This window comes from Heteronotia binoei, chromosome 8, assembly GCF_032191835.1.
Source record: "Heteronotia binoei isolate CCM8104 ecotype False Entrance Well chromosome 8, APGP_CSIRO_Hbin_v1, whole genome shotgun sequence".
NCBI lineage: Eukaryota > Metazoa > Chordata > Lepidosauria > Squamata > Gekkonidae > Heteronotia > Heteronotia binoei.
Window position 1 is genome coordinate 105,708,796 of NC_083230.1, and position 17,559 is coordinate 105,726,354.

The 17,559-nt window shown below is 46.7% G+C and overlaps 1 protein-coding gene across 8 annotated transcripts in view; it reads left to right on the forward strand.

Moving 5' to 3' along the window:
- The first annotated feature begins 4,096 nt into the window (after positions 1-4,096).
- CALD1 (caldesmon 1) overlaps positions 4,097-17,559 on the forward strand; it is a 710,639-nt gene continuing 697,176 nt past the window's right edge. For all 8 annotated transcript variants that reach the window (XR_009555757.1, XM_060245823.1, XM_060245825.1 and 5 more), the window contains exon 1: positions 4,097-4,412. The gene's annotated coding sequence lies outside the window, so the exon portion shown is untranslated. The remainder of the gene's footprint in view (positions 4,413-17,559) is intronic.

The following is a 17,559-nucleotide window of genomic DNA, read 5'->3' on the forward strand; positions in this document are numbered from 1 at the left end:
AGAGCTGGATTAGAAGAGCTGGATTCAAGTCCAGTAGCACCTTAGAGGCCAATAAGATATTCAGGGTATAAGCTTTCAAGACTCAAAGCTTGGACTAAGGAAGCTCTGGCTGTCTCTAAAGCTCATACCCTGAAAATCTTATTGGTGTTTAAGATGCTACCAGACTTGAATTTAACCCTTTCTTAAGGTTCATTGGTAGTATATTGTAGAAAGTTCTATCAGTGTCATTTTAAGAAGACAGTTTCAAGAAGGCAAGTGTGTTGGTCTGCAGTGGAAGAGCAAGATTCAGATGCAATATCCCCCAGGTAGGGATCCCCTGGTTTTGCAGGCTCCTCCTCACTGCCAGCTGGCTGACTGGCTGGGAAAAGCCCTGTTCCAACAACCACCATATGCCTTTAAACTTCGGCAGGCTTAGAAGATGCTTGCAACTGTTTGTGTTTTGGAATGTGTGTGTTCCTTTAAATCTCAGCAGCAGGAAAGCTAGGGGCAGGGCAAGCAGGCAGAGCCAGGAGTGTGTGAAGCTGTGAGAAAGGCAGAGAGCACTCTGTTTTGCATTCACTTCAGAAGTCGTTTCTATAGTAAAATGGATAGGAAAGAGTTAGCTAGAACTTGATTGTGAGATGAGGAAAACTACCTCCTAAGCTGCTCACCTTCCTGTTTCTGTCTGAAGAAGCTGGCTGAAATACAGCAGAAAGTTACATTCAGCAACTCCTTTGAGTAAATTGGTTTCGGAGGGAAACTGGCCCAGAGAGGGATGGAGCCTGGAAGGAGAACATAAAAAGGGCCAAGCCCAGGTAGGGGGTATTCTTTTCCTGGAAGGCTGAGCTGGAGACAGGCTGTAGAGTAGGGACTGTATAGATAAATGCATCAGGCTTTTTGTTTATTTGCACCAACCTTTACTGTATATATATTTCAGTGGTTTACCCACTTATTATATGAGCACTGTAAATAAACTGTTGTTGTTATACTCCTTGAGTCCTCACGTCTCCTTGGTCACAGTTAAGAGGTATTTCTTAATAAGGAAGACAAGGTGTGTTGGGTGTTCTGAGCCCTTACCAGAGTGGTGGCAGCCAGTAGAAGGCCCTGCTAGGCGCAGCTGTGTGACACTGTCAAACTAGAAGGATGCTGGAGGCCTAGACTGCGTGGCCAGGGCTGCTGCTAGAAGAAGGAAATTCAGAATATTGATGAAATTAGAAGGATGTAATGCTGTTCAGGATTGCAGTGTTAACTTGGGATACTAGCACAACAACCTAGAATCTTCCTGGTCCTGGAAACCAGGTGATCCCTTAGAGCCAATCTGCCGGCACTACCAGCTCTAAAGCTCTAGGATCTGGTGTACTATCTCAGTGTGTGCAATAATGTGAGGACTATTTTATGTGGCCCACCCACCCATTCCAGGAACTTCTTGGTTTTGGGTGTCTGACAAGGCAGCATGAGGAGTCGTGTCAAATTATATGATCTTTAAGCACACATTCATGCTGGCCCATCTCTGGAGGAAGAGGCCATGTCTTAGATGTAATACAAAATGTCCCAGGTGGGATCTCTCCATAAAGGATCTCAAGCTGCAGAGGGAAGTGTCAAGGAACACCTTGCCACCTGCACATCATCTAACCAAGTTTCTGTTTCCTTTCTTTCTGCAGGTATGAAAGCCTGTGTGTGCCACAGGGCTGAGCCTTTGGGCACAAACTGAAGGGCACAAGCCAAAGGGCTCTTGGTCTTTTGGCTCACAGCCTGTGACCATTGTATGAGCTGTTGTAAGTATTTAGAACCCGCTAAGGATGTGGACTTTTTCTGTTGTTGCTGCCGCTGCCGCTGTTGTTGTCTTCCTTTGTACAAACTATATTTTGTTTGCTCAAATTGTTTATTTAAATCATAGTTAGATATTTTTGTCTCTTTGACCCCTATTAGGGGAAAAAAATGGGGTGCAAAATTGCTGAAATAAATAAAGGCGCAAATCTTGGGAAAAACCTTTGAGATTCAGAGTATAGAGCGGGATATAAATCCAATATCGTCGTCGTCGTCTTCTTCTTCTGTCTGCCTAAAACTCTGAAGATCAACTGCCAGTGAGAACACTAAACCAGGTATCCGTACAGTGCGATGTAAAATAAGGCAGCTTCACATGTTCATAGACTGAGCTCTGCATCTCAATCCATAGACTACTGGAGGCATTGCTTGATTTTGTGGCAGATCAGATGCCTGAGATGAGGGCATCCCAAAGGTGAGGTGCCACCACTCAAAAAGCCCTGTACCTAGTTGTCACCTGCCTTACCTCTGCAGGTGTGGATAGAGAACAGAGCTCATAAATTAGATCTTAGCTTGATGGGCTGGACAATACTGGAAGAAGCAGTCCTTCAAGGAATATCGTAAAGTATGAAAGACATTGCAAAATTAATGGCAAAAAAAAAATACAGCAGGACAAAGTTTGAGTCCAGTGGCAACTTTAAGACCGACAAATCCCATGGGATGGTGGGAAAGCAGATGACATAGTCATGGATAAACATATGGAGTAGAAGTCCATCAGTGGCTATTAATCACAGCGTATTGTTGGAACTCTCTGTCTGGGGCAGTGATGCTCTGTATTCTTGGTGCTTGGTGGGGGTGGGGGGACAGTGGGAGAGCTTCTGGTGGCCTGGCCCCACTATTGGACCTCCTGATGGCACCCGGGTTTTTTGGCCACTGTGTTACACAAAGTGTTGGACTGGATGGGCCATTGGCCTGATCCAACATGGCTTCTCTTGTGTTACTTTGACATAAAGCAAGTGAGCCTGAAGCACAGCAGGTCTGAGTCTCTTCCATGTGGGGGCTTCCTCTGGGACCCACATCAGTTCCCTGATTGAAAAAGGGTGTGATAGTAATAATGAATGCAATAGGAAAGAATGGTAGCTGTTCACCTTAGAGGAGAAACTTAAAGGGGTGCAATGAATCAGGGACACTACCAGAGTGGTGGGGGCCAGAGATGGCTTTGGGATGTTGAAATGGCCTAGCTAGGCAAGCAAAACTTGTATCTGTCATGATGGCGGTAGTCCAAGTGAACCCTGTGGCCAGGCCTTTTTCTTAGCAGGAATTCCTTTTGCATATTAGGCCAAACACCCCTGATGTAGCCAATGCTCCAAGAGCTTACAGGGCTTTTATTCTAGGGGCCTACTGTAAGCTCCAGGAGGATTGGCTACATCAGGGGGATGCGGCCTGGTATGCAAAGGAGTTCTTGCTACAAAAAAACAGCCCTGCCTGTGGCACCATCTGTCCCTGGTCACCAGTAGCCCTCCAGGACAAAAGTCGAACTCTTAGTCGGCTGCTGATTGGGGTTCAACGTGTCCCCACTCCCTGGTGATTCTGGCTATTAGGAATCAAACCTACTCCTTTCTGCATAGCCACACCCCTCATCTACATAGCTCCATTCCAGATTACTCTTTCTTGGTCACCTTTATGCATAATGTAATGTCGGGGCTAGCTGGAGGGAAGTACTAGACAGATCTTCAGAAAGTTGTAGAAGAACGAACCCTTGCCCTCCTGAAAAATGCGCTCTGCTGCCCAGAAGCAACCAAGGTTTTATAGCTGTATTTTGTCCTTAAAAAATGTTTACCATTTGCATGTATGCAAATGAGAACACCGATTTCCTGCATGAATGTAGGAAATCCCACGCTTTCAAAGTCTGCTAACTCATCTTTTCTGCTCTGCCCCTCCCCCCCCACCCGCTTTCCTTTCCCAGTAGATTCAAAATGATAAAGGAAATACTTTTAAAACATCTGGTATTCATTCCCCAATACAAGCTCGCTGTATTTTGTTTGCGGCAAATGCCCTTGCATTGAATCCCCCCCTCCTCTGCCCCCCCCAATCGAATGTGGACTTAGTCCTCCCCCCCCTCCAGTTTTCCAGTCTATTTCCATTTTTTTTAAAGTGTTCGGCAAGAGAGCCTCTTTCTCCAAGATTAACATTTCTTATGATTGTTCCTGACAGAGGATTTACTTTCAGAGCCCTGCGAAGGATAGCCAAAAAAGGGCATGGAGCAGGACAGTTTTGGCAGCCTGCATGAATTTTCAGAGGCTTTTTCGGTCTTGGGTTTTTTTCCCTCCCCCCTTTTCCTTGCGAGTGGCTTCCTGAGCGTGCCTAGAGAGTGACAGGCATCCCTTTAGGCTGGCTGACCCCACCTTTGGCTGCAGCCTCCCCATTGGCTGCTTATTAGAATAAATTGAGGACAATGCATACCACTGGCTGCCAATGTTAAACATAAGGGATATGTATTCACTTAGCTTTGACTTCTTGGGAGGGGCCAAGGGAAGGCTGTAGTTCTGCGGACTAGGCTGCTGGGTTATTTAGACTGCTTGGGAGGGGAAAACCTCTTCTTCGGCTGCGCTCCTGGCTTAACACTGCCAGTTCCCTACCTGCTCGAAAACTCTCTCCGCGGCCTTGAGGTAAGGGCTTCCTAACACGGCGACGGAATCGTTTCTGTTCAGAGTGATGCAGCGATGTGGCTTTTCTGCACTGGCCAGATGCGGTGTTGGCGCCAAGATTTTTAACCATCCGAGAGTGCCTGCCGCTTCCTTGGGATCTTGCACAGATGGGGGAAAGAGATAGGAATGCGTTGGTTGCGATGTGCAGTTGAAGTTTGCATGCCCATGCCTCTGTGCATGGTCTTTATTGGGACAGGAGGAAGATTTTATGGGCAGGATACACTGTCTGTCTCCATCCACCTATCCATCCTCCCTATTAGGTGCGGCAGCTGTTGGACCTTCATTGGTACAAGTCATGTCTGTGGAACAGCTCATCTGTTAATGTTTTATTTGTTGGGAGGGGAGGAAGTAAGGGAAGCTCTGCATTCTTTAAAAGAAGTAACCCCCCCCTTTCTTTTTTGCAATCCAAGACCCGACCTGCAAAAACTTGAGACAAGGTAACTCACCCAGCTCTGCCCAAGTTCTGGTTAATGTTATGGATTTGATATGTTGCTGAAACAGATGTCCTTTCCTAGCTGTCTTTCATAAAAAAAATCCCGAAACTTTGTTGACAGTGAACGCCATCCGTTTTGAGTTTCTAGCGTTCTGCGTGTCATGCTGCTTAGTCCAGGATGTTTTTTATGAGGCAGCCTTTCCGGGTAATCGAAAAAAGAAATGCTCATGGGTGGGATGGGCAGATAATAAAGTTTGTATGTGGAAGCCGTTTCAGAATGTGCGGAAACAGACTTTTCATGTGTGTGTGTGTGTGGTGTGTGTGTACCTGTGACACTTCTGACATGCACAGATGACTTTACAAGTAGGTGGTGATGTTGTTTTCCACAGCATAGACTTTCTGATTAATTTTATCATTATCTATTTGTTTACTTCATTCACACCCTGCCTCTTTCCCCAGCGGGGATCCTAAGCAGTTTACATTCTTCTTCACTCATCCATTTTATCTGCACAACAGCCCTGTGAAGTAGGTTAGGCTGAGAGGGCACCGTGACTGGCCCGACAAGCAACCTTCTGTGGCAGAGTGGGGAATTCGAATCTGGAGTCTCCCAGACTTCTCATCACTCTGACCACTACATCACATTCAGGGAGCCAAAGGGGGCGGGGACTAGCAGCAACAAAGCTTAAATTGGGAGAAGGGGAAACGAGAGCATCTTGTCCGAGAATCGTTAGCTCCTAGTTGCTTGATTTCTCCATTGATCAAAATGTCATTGTAATAGTTCTTCCTCAGATCCATAGATCTGGAAAGAGTCTTAGAGGGCATCTAGCCTACCCTTGCTTGATGTATGGAGGGAATGTTTACATAGGATCCCCAGGGGTTCTCTCCTCCAGACACAAAGCACACACAGACCTGTCGGACATGGCTGCTACACCAGGTGTCCTCCAGTAACAGACAGGCCAAGTTTCATGCTACGAAAGGGGATATTATGGCCTTCCCATTTGTAGTATGAAACTCTGACTGCATCTTATTTATTTAATTCATTTATACACCACCTTTCTCTCCAGTGGGGACCCAAAGGGTCCGGCATCATTCTCACAACAACCTAGAATTGCCATTCTCCAGGTGGGGTCTGGAGATCTCCTGCTTTTACAACTGATCTCCAGATGACAGAGATCAGTTCCCCTGGAGAAAATGACTGCTTTGGAGGGTAGAATCTATGGCGTTGTACCATGCTGAGGTCCCTCCTTTGAGCCCTCTCTAGGCTTCACCCACAAAATCTCCAGGAATCTCCCAACTTAGAGATGGCAATCCTACAACAGCCATCTGAGGTAGGTTACACTGAGAGACTATGACTGGCCCAGGGTCACCCAGCAAGCTTCCATGGCACAAGTGAGGATATGAACCTGCGTCTTCCAGGTACTAGTCTGACACTCTTAACCAGGGCTTTTTTTGTAGCAGGAGCTCCTTTGCATATTAGGCCACACACCCCTGATGTAGCCAATCCTCCAAGAGCTTACAGGGCTCTTCTTACAGGGCCTACTGTAAGCTCTTGGAGGATTGACTACATCAGGGGGTGTGGCCTAATATGCAAAGAAGTTCCTGCTGCAAAAAAAGCCCTGCTCTTAACCACTATACCACACTGGCCCTCTGTTCATGCTTTCATTCATTGTGGTTTCTTTTCTTCCTGGATTGGGTGGGGGGAGGCAACTAGTGTTGCCAGCTTCAGGCTGGGAAATGCCTAGAAATTTTGAGGGAGGGGGCTGGGGAAGGGAGGGAGCTTAGCAAGGATGTGATATCATAAGGTCCACCTTCCAAAGCAGCCATTTTCTCCAGGGGAACTGTCCTTGGTCATCTGGAGATCAACTGTAATAGTGGGAGATCTCCTGATGCCTAGAGGCAACAAAGTTTGTCTTAGCAACAATGTGGTGAAATCTCCCAGATCTTTTCCTGTGGAAGCACTGTTGAAATCAACTGGAGAATGCAAGGAATGGATTTCACATGAAGTATTTTCAGTTTGCCCTGACCCGGATGGCCTAGGCTAGCCCGATCTCATCAGATCTTGGCAGGGCTTTTTTTTTTTAGTAGGAACCTCTTTGCATATTAGGCCACACCTCTTATGTAGCCAATCCTTCAAGAGCTTATAGGGCTCTTAGTACAGGGCCTACTGTAATCTCTTGGAGGTTTGGCTACATCAGGAGGGTGTGGCCTAATATGCATAGGAGTTCCTGCTACAAAAAAAAGCCCAGGATCTCGGAAGCTAAGCAGGGTCAGCCCCAGTTACTATTTAAATGGGAGACCACTAAGGAATTGCAGGGTTGCTATGCAGAGGAAAGCAAAGGCAACTACTTCTGTCTCTTGCCTTGAAAATCCGATGGGGTTGTCATAAATTGGCTGTGACTTGCCAGCACTTTCTGCCACCACCAAAGTTTGCAAGGGAAGAAAGATATCATTTTGGTAAAGGATCAACATAATTACAGCGGGGTGGGGGGCGCTGGGTGGAAACCCAGGGTACATTGCATTACAGAAATAAGATGATTTCTGATCCTGATGCTGTGGAGAGCATTCCTCCATTTCTTGGGGCGGCTGTAATAAAACGGTCTAGTTTGGCAAGAATTAAGTGTAAGGGAATGAATCCTCCTGCTGTTATTGTGACTTGGAACTGCCAGGAAATGGGATGGGAGGGAACATGAGATCCACTGGTGTTCTGGACGTGGAATGGTGTATCTGAGAAGTCTGCATAGTCATACTGCTCTAGTCTCGGTGCAAAACCTGCTGGTGCAAATATACTGATATCTACAACATTCCATCTTCTAGTTCCCTGTCTTGTCTGTGCACAAGTACATAGCCAAATGTATTTGTTAGTTAAAAGCTGCAGGTTTGAACAAACTGTTTCAAGTTCTTGAAAGGAGAGGTAGGCTGGTAGAAGTTCTGTGCATGGCCCAAAACAAGTTTGCTGATCTCTTGAATGCTTGGAGGTCGGTTGGACAAGCTGTAATGTGGGGCACTGCACAATGGGTAGTGTAGTCTTTAGAATCTCTGATGGTGCTGCAAGATGCTAAGCAGGGTTGGTCCTTGTGTCTTAAAGGGTTATCAGATGTTATTTTTTTAGAGTACACAGCCTCTTTTTTTGGTGTGTCTGTCCTCTTTTGGACTCTTTTTAAAAAACTGATGAAAATATCCCCTTTTTGAATCGGAAGAGTTGGAATATTCTTAGGTAGTAGCAATTATCACAGCTTAAATACTGATCGCTTGTTTGAAGTAGTCAGGCGGGAAATATGTCCTATTTTTTGCTTTTCAAAATATGGTAACCCTACATTTTCTCTCCACCCTACCCTTGCCTGAAGTTCACGATGCAAATAAAATGGTTTTAAGGAAACGATTTGTAGAGGCCTTGACAGTTTCATCTTTTTTTTTTATTTGAAGTGACGTCGAACTGAAGTAACTGCCTAGGGCGTGTGTGTACTTTGCAAATGTATTACCAGCATAAAGAGTTTATATCTTTAGCTAAGGTCTGATTGAAATGCGACTGTGGGACGGGCGGTTGCTCAGTTGGAAGAACTTCTGCTTTGCATGTAGACGGTCCCAGGTTCAATCCCTGGAATCTCCAGTTAAAAGGATCAGGTAATAAGGTGATATGAGAGACCTCCACCTGAGACCCTAGAGAGCTGCTGCCAGTTTAAGCAGATAACATTGATCTTGATGGACCAGTGATCTAATAGGGTATAAGGCAAACTTCATGTGTTCACAGGTCTAGACACTGACTGAAGCAAAAGGACTTACCCCTAGGACTTTGCACTCACAAACCATCCCATTTAAATTTGGATGCGAAGCAGCAATGTGCTTGGAGGAAAGTGCCGTCAAGTGACAGCTGTCTTACGGAAACCCCATAGAGTTTTCAAGGCAAGAGACTCTCAGAGGTGGCTTTGCCACTGCCAGCCTCTGTGTACCAACCCTAGATTTCCTTTGTGGTCTCCCATCCAAATACCAACGAGGGTTGTTCTTGCTTAGCTTCTGAGATCGGGCTAGTTGTAGAATCTAGGAAGGGACCTCCATGGTCATCTAGCCCAACCCCTTACACAATGCAGGAAACTCACTAATATCTCCCCCCACACTCCCAGTACCCCCTGCTCCATGCCCAGAAGATAGGGTTGCCAAATCCCTTCACCAGGGATGCTCTAGGACTCACTATAAAACTCTATGATACCATAGACTTTTACAGCAATTCCTAGAACATCCCCGGCGCGATGTCCCCATCATGATGATATCACTTTTGGATGATGTCATCATGCGGGGCATGTCATGTGGTGATGGGGCTCTTTGGGGGCGGGGATCCCCCTGGCAGCCTGCTCCCTGCTGGCAGGTTGGGGCCCTCCAGACCAGGGGATTCCCCCACCCCCAGCAGGAGCTTGATAGCCCTACCAGGAGATGGCAAAAAACCCTCCAGGATCCCTGGCCAAACTGGCCTGGAGAAAATTGCTGCCTGACCCCAAAGTGGTGATCACCATTACTCTGGGCATGTAAGAAAAGGCCACAAGCACGAAGCACTTAGTTATGCAACCCTTCTTGCCCTCCCTCTCATGATCTGCCCATTGCTGTCAGCTGACCTAGGTCATCCAGGTCTGGGTCATCCAGGTCAGTGTGGGGGTACATTTAAATGAAAAGCTGTGTGAGTCCAAAGCCCTGCACGTGAAGGAGATTTATATCCCGCCCTCCATTCCGAATCTCAGAGTGGCTCACCATCTCCCCCCTGCCCCAAAACAGACACCCTGTGAGGTGGGTTGGGCTGAGAGGACTCTCACAGCAGCTGCCCTTTCAAGGACAACTCTGTGAGAGCTATGGCTGACCCAAGGCCATTCCAAGCTGGAAGTGGAGGATTGGGGAATCAAACCCGGTTCTCCCAGATAAGAGTCTGAACACTTAGCCACTACACCAAACTGGCTCTTACAGCCAGTGTAACCTTTAAACTAGGCCTTCCATGAGGGTTCTGGGAAATCTGAATGCATCTGGGAGAAGCTGGAAGAGAGGAGGTAGCAGTGTGAATGAAAACGGACATGTCTGTGATTCCTGGTTGTAGCTGCATTCTGCAGCTATTTCTGTCCTCAGACTCATACCCAAACAGGATATGCCCTGGTTTTGCAGATTCCACTTTTTAAAAAGAATGAGCTGACACTATACAGATAGTAATAATATGTTCTGTATTTCAGATTGCCCCATACAGCAACGCCACAAGTTCAGAAATAGACTCAGTTCAGGATAAGGTTGTTAAGAAATATGTTAATGTTCAGCGTATGGTCCACTAAAACCCCTAGATCTTTTTTCCACATACTACTGCTAAGACAAGTCTCCCCCATCCTATAACCATGCACAGGAAAAATCCAATGCATGGTTATAGGATGGGGGAGACTTGTCTTGGCAGTAGTATGAGTGAAAAGGATATGGGGTCGTAGTGGACCATATGCTGAACATGAGTCAACAATGTGATGTGCTGGCTAAAAAGGCAAATGCAATTTTGGGCTGTATCAGCTGAAGTATAGTATTCAAATCACGTGAAGTGATGGTATTCGCTTTACTCTGCTCTGGTGAGATCTCACCTGAAGTATTGTGTTCAGTTTTGGGCACCACATTTTAAGAAGGATATAGACAAGCTAGACCGGGTCCAGAGGAGGGCAATGAAGATGGTGTGGGTTCTGGAGACCAAGTTCTGTGAAGAAAGGTTGAAAGAGCTGGGCATGTTTAGCCAGGAGAGGAGACGGCTGAGAGGTAATATGATCACCATCTTCAAGTACTTGAAGGGCTGTCATATAGAGGATGATGCAGAATTGTTTTCGGTGGCCTCAGAAGGCAGGACCAGAACCAATGTGTTGAAATTAAATCAAACGAGTTTCTGGCTCAACATTAGGAAGAACTTCCTGACCGTTAGAGCGATTCCTTAGTGGAACAGGCTTCCTTGGGAGGTGGTGAGCTCTTCTTCCTTGGAGTTTTTAAAACAGAGGCTGGATGGCCATCTGACAGCAATGAAGAGCCTGTGAATTTAGGGATAGGTACTTGTGGGTTTCCTGCATTGTGCAGAGGGTTGGACTAGATGACCCTGGAGGTCCCTTCCAACTCTGTGATTCTATGAAATAAGGTTACCAGCCTATGGGTAGGGCCAGGAGATTACAACCAATTCTCCTTCTAAGCTGTGTAGTCTTGTGAGCAAAAATTCTGCTTTGTGAGCTACTGGCAATGAAGTTGTGGGCTTCTGCATAAATTAGTTTGCTCTGGGGTCATTTTTCCTGAGCTAAGACAAAAATGTGTGTCACACTAACTCAGCTTAGAGGGAACACTGATAACAACTGATCTCCAGACAAGAGAGTTCAGTTCCCTTGGAGAAAACGGCTGCTTTGGATTGTGGACTCAATGGTCTCATATTCAACTAAGGCCCCTCCCTTCATCAGACTATTGGGTCATTTTCGCACTCACCTTCCGCCGGCGCGACCCCCCTCTTCACCGCGCAGGATCTGCGCGGATTTCGCACTAAACGCTGCGGAGCAGCCAGAAAAGCCGGAAGCTCCCGGCGCAAAAGCCGCTCAAACTGAAACCGCCAAAAAGCAGTTTGGCGTTTGCGCGGCTTTTGCGACGGGAGCTTCCGGCTTTTCTGGCTGCTCCGCAGCGTTTAGTGCGAAATGTGGGGTCGCGCCGGCGGAAGGTGAGTGCGAAAACGACCTTGGTCTCCCCAGGGTCCACCATAGGTTTTCCAGCTCTTGGTTGGGAAACACTTGGAGATTTTGGGGGTGGAGCCTGAGGAAGGTCAGATATGTGAAGGGAGAGACCTCAGCAGAGTACAACTCCATAGAGTTCACCCTCCAAAAGCAGCCATTTTCTCCAGACGAACTTATTTCTGTTGAGTGGAGATCGACTGTAATATTGGGAGGCTGGCACCTAGAGACTGGCAACCCACCCCCAAATCTCCAGGAATTACCCAACCCAGAGTTGGCATCTCCAGAAAGAAATTATACAGGCCATTTTTAAAAACTTTCAGTAGATATTGTCTGCTTGGCTTGAGATAATGTCAGGAGACAAAGAACAACACAGCTGAATAGTCAATGACGTGGCCTTGGTCATCCTGGAGATTCAGCCAGAAAGGTCGTATATTTAATCTGATCTCCAAATGCCTTCAAGTCAGATTTCAACATAGGTTAAGAATCTGGGGTAAACCACTTTCTTTGAGGCATGTGACGGCTGTGGCCACTCACAAGAACTTCCCTGGATTTGCTTGCCAGCATACTGACCAAAATTGTTTCCCAAGCATTCTGAAGATATGCGAAAACTGAGCTCCACCCCACACCCAAATGTATATTCAGGAGATGGAACAGCCAATGGCTCTGTGGGAAATCTGTAGTTCTTAGAGTAAGAGGTGATGCTGGATTTGAAGCCTGAAGAAATAGGTGTTGGCTTCTGTGGAGGTTATGCTGAAAGAAAAAGTGATTGGCAGATAAACAAAGTAGGAGTCAAGTGGCACCTTTAAGACCAACAAGGTTTTATTCAGAATGTAAGCTTTTGTATGCATGCATACTTCTTCAGTCTGAAGAAGTATGCATGCATATGAATGCTTACATTTTGAATAAAACTTTGTTGGTCTTAAAGGTAACACTTGACTCCTACTTTGTTCTACTGCTTCAGATCAACATGGCTGCCCACTTGGATCTATCTGATTGGCAGATGGTCACTCAGTAAGCTTCATGGCCTGAGGTGAGATTTGAACTTTGCCACCTTAGTGTATACAGTTTGGTGTGGTGGTTAATCGAGTTGGTGTAGCAGGAGAACCGGGTTTGATTCCCCGCTGCTCCGCATGCAACTGTTGGAGTGACCTGGAGTCAGTCATAACTCTCTCAGAGCTGTTTTCTCACAAGCAGTTTCTGTCAGAGCTCTCTCAGCCCCACCTGCCTCACAGAGTGTCTATTGTGGGGAGAGGAAGGGAAGGAGATTGTAAGCCACTCTGAGACTCCAAGTGAAGGGTGGGGTATAAATCCAATCTCTTCTTGCATCACAGTCTCTTTTTTGTTTAACATACTTTTCTTTTTGTCATCGACCTCAACCGACAGTTTAGGGTTGCCAGCTCTGGGTTGGGAAGTACCTGGAGATTTTGGGGGAGGACCCTGTGGAGGGCAGGGCTTGGGGAAGGATGGGACTTCAGTGGGGTACAATGCCATAGAGTCTATCTTTCAAAGCAGCCATTTTCTCCAGGTGAGCTGATCTCCATTGCCTGGAGATGATCAGTTGTAATCCCATCACCTGGAGTCTGGTGACTCCTACGTAGGGCTTCTTTTTGTAGAAAAAGCCCAGCAGGAACTTATTAGCATATTAGGCCACACCTTGACATCATCACTGTTTCACACAGGGCTTTCTTGTTGAAAAAGTCCAACAGGAGCTCATTTGCATATTAGGCCACACCCCGATGTCACATTGTTTCACAAAGGGATTTTTTGTAGAAAAAGCTCCAGTTCATTTGCATATTAGGCCACACCCCCTGATGCCAAGCCAGCCGGAACTGTGGTCCTGTGCATACCTGCTCACAAAAAGCTCTGCCCCTACCACAGTTCTACGGTCTTGTTCAGTGCCACAGCCCTGAGGGACAGAAACCTGAGATTAAAATAACAACAGTGGAGATTCTTGGGGCATGCAAATCTGCATTCAGTAACAAATTCTACCCTTGTCTGGAATGCAAGCAACTCTGCTGAGGCCCATTCATTCCAGTAAGACTTAAACCAGTGTTTCCCATTTGCAGGATCATGACCCGGCACCGAGCCACAGAAGCCTCAATACCGGGTCACAAGAAAAGCCAAAGCTAGCCCCGCCTCTAGCAAAGCATGAGCTCTGCTATGCTTCCTTCCTTCCCCCGTCTCTGTGTTGTGCACAGAAAAGCTAGCCTTGAAGACTGACACAGGCTACAAAGCCTGAGCTCCGTTTCCCTTCCTTCCCCCGTCTCTGTGACACAATTCCTGTCTCCCAGCTCCACCCCCAAAGTCTCCTGGCTCCACCCCCGAATTTTAGTGGGCCATGAAGGAGATGTGTAAAAATAACCGGGCCGCAAGGAAAAAAAGTTTTGGAAACCCTGACTTAAACCAAATATGACTTTTTATCTGGACTAAGTTTGAGTCCAGTAGCACCTTTAAGACCAACAAAGCTTTATTCAAGGTATAAGCTTTTGTCTGCAGGCATAGTTCTTCAGAAACTGAAGAAGTGTGTGTGCACACAAAAGTTTATACCTTGGTCTTAAAGGTGCAACTGGACTAGAACTTTATTCTGCTGCTTCAACCCAACACAGCTACCCACCTGAATTTGTCTGGACTGAGTTGTCTGTCTACCCCCTCCTTGTGGCAATAAATATGCATGTGAAAGGGGGGGTTACTCTAGGCCCAGAGAGAGGCTGCAGAAGATGGATTGTTGGATCAGTCCAGCAATGAGAGACAACTTGGGAACAGTGGCATTTCCCAAGGTATAGGGGTGGCACCAGGGGTCTTTTTGTAGAAGAATAGGTGGTAGAGCTCATCCAGGGATTGTTATGCAGCTGCAATACTATTCAATGGACAAGGAGGTGGAACTCTCAGGAGGAGGTGGAACTCTCAGAAAGGTTCAGGAGCTGTGCTCCTGTGAGCTCCCACTGAATTTGAGGCCTGGGTGGCACCCATGCTTGCAATGCTAGCACATCGCATAGGAGACAGAGGTTGAAAAACTAATGTGGTCGTAGGGTTGCCAAGTCCCTCTGCTGCAGTGACGGGGGACTCTATGGTACCATAGAGTTTTATCGTGAATCCTAGAGGGGCCCCAGTGCAATGACCCTGGCATGATGATATCACTTCCAGATGACATCATCATGCAGGGCACATCGTGCGGTGATGGGGCTCTTTGGGGGTTGGGATCCCCTGGTGGTCTGCTGTGTGCCAGCGGGTTGGGTTGGGGCATGAACTTGGCAGCCCTATGCGGTAGCGTTGCCAACTCTAGGTTGGGATATTTGGAAGCGTAGCCTGGGGAGGGTGGGGCATGGGAAGGGGAGGAACCTCCACAGGATATGATGCCATAGATTCTACTCCCTAAAACAGGCATTTCCTCCAGGGGAACTATCTTTGTAGTCTGGAGATCAGCTGTAATTCTGAGAGACCTGCAGGACCCCACCTGGAAGCTGGGCAGCCTCAGAGGCCAAAGGGAGTGCAGCCAGCCAGTTATTCCCAAGGATTCTTGGGCAAAGGAACTGAATGATTAAGAGCCTCCAGCACCATGGCTGGCGCTGCCAGCACGGCTTTCTGGACCAACCCTTGGGATGACCATATCGACGAGTGCATTTGTGACCGCGGCAGCTGGAAGTAGGACAGACTGGAATGGGAAAGTACCCTACTTGGAGAGGATTCTGCTCAGTGGAAACGTTTGTTACATATTTCTGTGCTCTGCTCATACAGATAATAAATGGAAGGTCCTCAGAGAGATGCAGGCAGAGGGTGTGAAAACAACTAGCGACCCGCCCATTCACACATTGACTGGCTGGATGTCCTTAAATAGGAAAACAAAAAGTCCTATTGGAAATCAGTTCACGCTAACTGGGGAACATCATGTCTAGCCATAAATACTTTTTCGCTTGGATCTATCCGGAGAAGGGGGAAATGCTTTGTTTTTTAAACCCAACACACCGGCTGACAAACTGCAACAAAAATCCCCAAACAATGCTGGGAATATTATCGATGCGTTTAACAATCTAATAACTCAAATATGTCAAGAATTTAGATTTTTTTTAAAAAAAATGCTAAAGAACACAAAGCCAAAAACTGCAGATTTATGATGCAAAACTTTGTATTGTCAACTAATCTGTGGAGAGAAATGGGAAGCATTGTCACAAAAAGGTGTCGTAAACAGCGGGGCTGTCATTTCCCCAGGCTGGTGGAAGGGGCTTGGAAATAAGCACTCCTTCTTGGTTCAGATCCCTCTGCTTGAGTATTTTATTTCCAGGGGTGGTCATTTGCGAATGCTATGGAGAAATAGTACAAAACTTTAGGGCAAGGCACAAAATGCAGGAAAAGGAAAGGTCCCCTGTGCATGCACCAGTCGTTTCCAACTCTGGGGTGACGTTGCTTTCGCAGTGTTTTCACGGCAGACTTTTTACGAGGTGGTTTGCCATTGCCTTCCCCAGTCAATTACGCCCCCCCCCCAGCAAGCTGGGTACTCATTTTACCGACCTCGGAAGGATGGAAGGCTGAGTCAACCTCGAGCCGGCTACCTAAAAACCCAGCTTCCACCAGGGATCGAACTGAGGTCGTGAGCAGAGCTTAGGACTGCAGTACTGCAGCTTTAACACTCTGCACCATGGGGCTCTTCGCACAAAATGCAAGCCTTCCGCAAAGAGATGGGCTTTTTAGGGTCGGGAGATACTTGGGAGATTTTGGGAGTGGAGCCTAGAGAGGGAAGGGTTTGGAGAGGGGACACATCTCGGCAGAGTATAATGCCACAGAGTCCCCCCTCCAAAGCAGCCATTTTCTCTAGGGGAGCTGATCTCTGTAGTCTGGACTCTGAAGATCAATTGTGAAAGTGTGAGATCTCCAGGCTGCACCTGGAGGTTACAATAGAGCGAGAGTAGTCCCCAAGAGACCAATGAAAATAAAAAATGTGATTTAAATTACTATGCAAATTGAACAATACTCTTATTGAGAAAATTACAAGCACCTTTACTCCAATAAACAAATCTAAGTAAATCCACAGGGGTTTCCAACACCCAATTCCTTGGCAAGTGCCTCCACACCCATAAATCAATATACAGTTTTGTTGGAAGCCTTCAATGCCAGCAAATCTTGATTGCAGATAAAATATGATCCTCTCAATTATCCATTTCAAATACTTGTCACACCCTTGCTCCTGGCTGCACCCCAATGTCTCCTGCCTCCACCCCCAAAGTCTCCTGGCTCCACCTCCAAAGTCCCCAGATATTTCTTGAATTGGACTTGGCAACCCTAAGAGGAACTCAGTTCATCTGCTTCATTTTTATACTCTTCTTCCTCCAAAAAAGTTTAGTATGGCTTAGGTAGCCCCTCTTCCTCCACACCTTGTGAGGTGGTGTAAGCTGAGAGAGAGAAAGAGCAGGTAGCCCAAGGTCACTCAGTGAGCTTTGAGGCTGATAAGGGATTTCAAACCACATCTCCACAGCCCCACATTGCAACAATTTACAGCATCTTGCTGTTCCTACGAAGAAGTGAACAGTGACTCACAAAAGTTCGTACCATACCACAAATATTGTTAAGGCGCTCCTGGACTTTTCTCTTCTCTATAACATCTTGCCTCGAGCCATTTGGAGCATGCTGCCAGTTTAGAAATTTCTATGGAGACTGTTTGTCCCTCATACTACTGTGTGAGATTATGATGAATCCTTTGCCTGACAAAGAATTTGGTTTGGAAACAGGAAAGTAGCTAGCACATCTGTTAACTGGAAGACTGATCATCTGATGATATGAATTCTATGCCTTCAAGTCCAATTCAAGAAATATCTGGGGACTTTGGGGGTGGAGCCAGGAGACTTTGGGGGTGGAGGCAGGAGATATTGGGGTGCAGCCAGGAGCAAGGGTGTGACAAGTATAACTGAACTCCAAAGGGAGTTCGGGCCATCACATTTAAAGGGACCACACTCCTTTTTAAATGCCTTCCTTTCATAGGAAA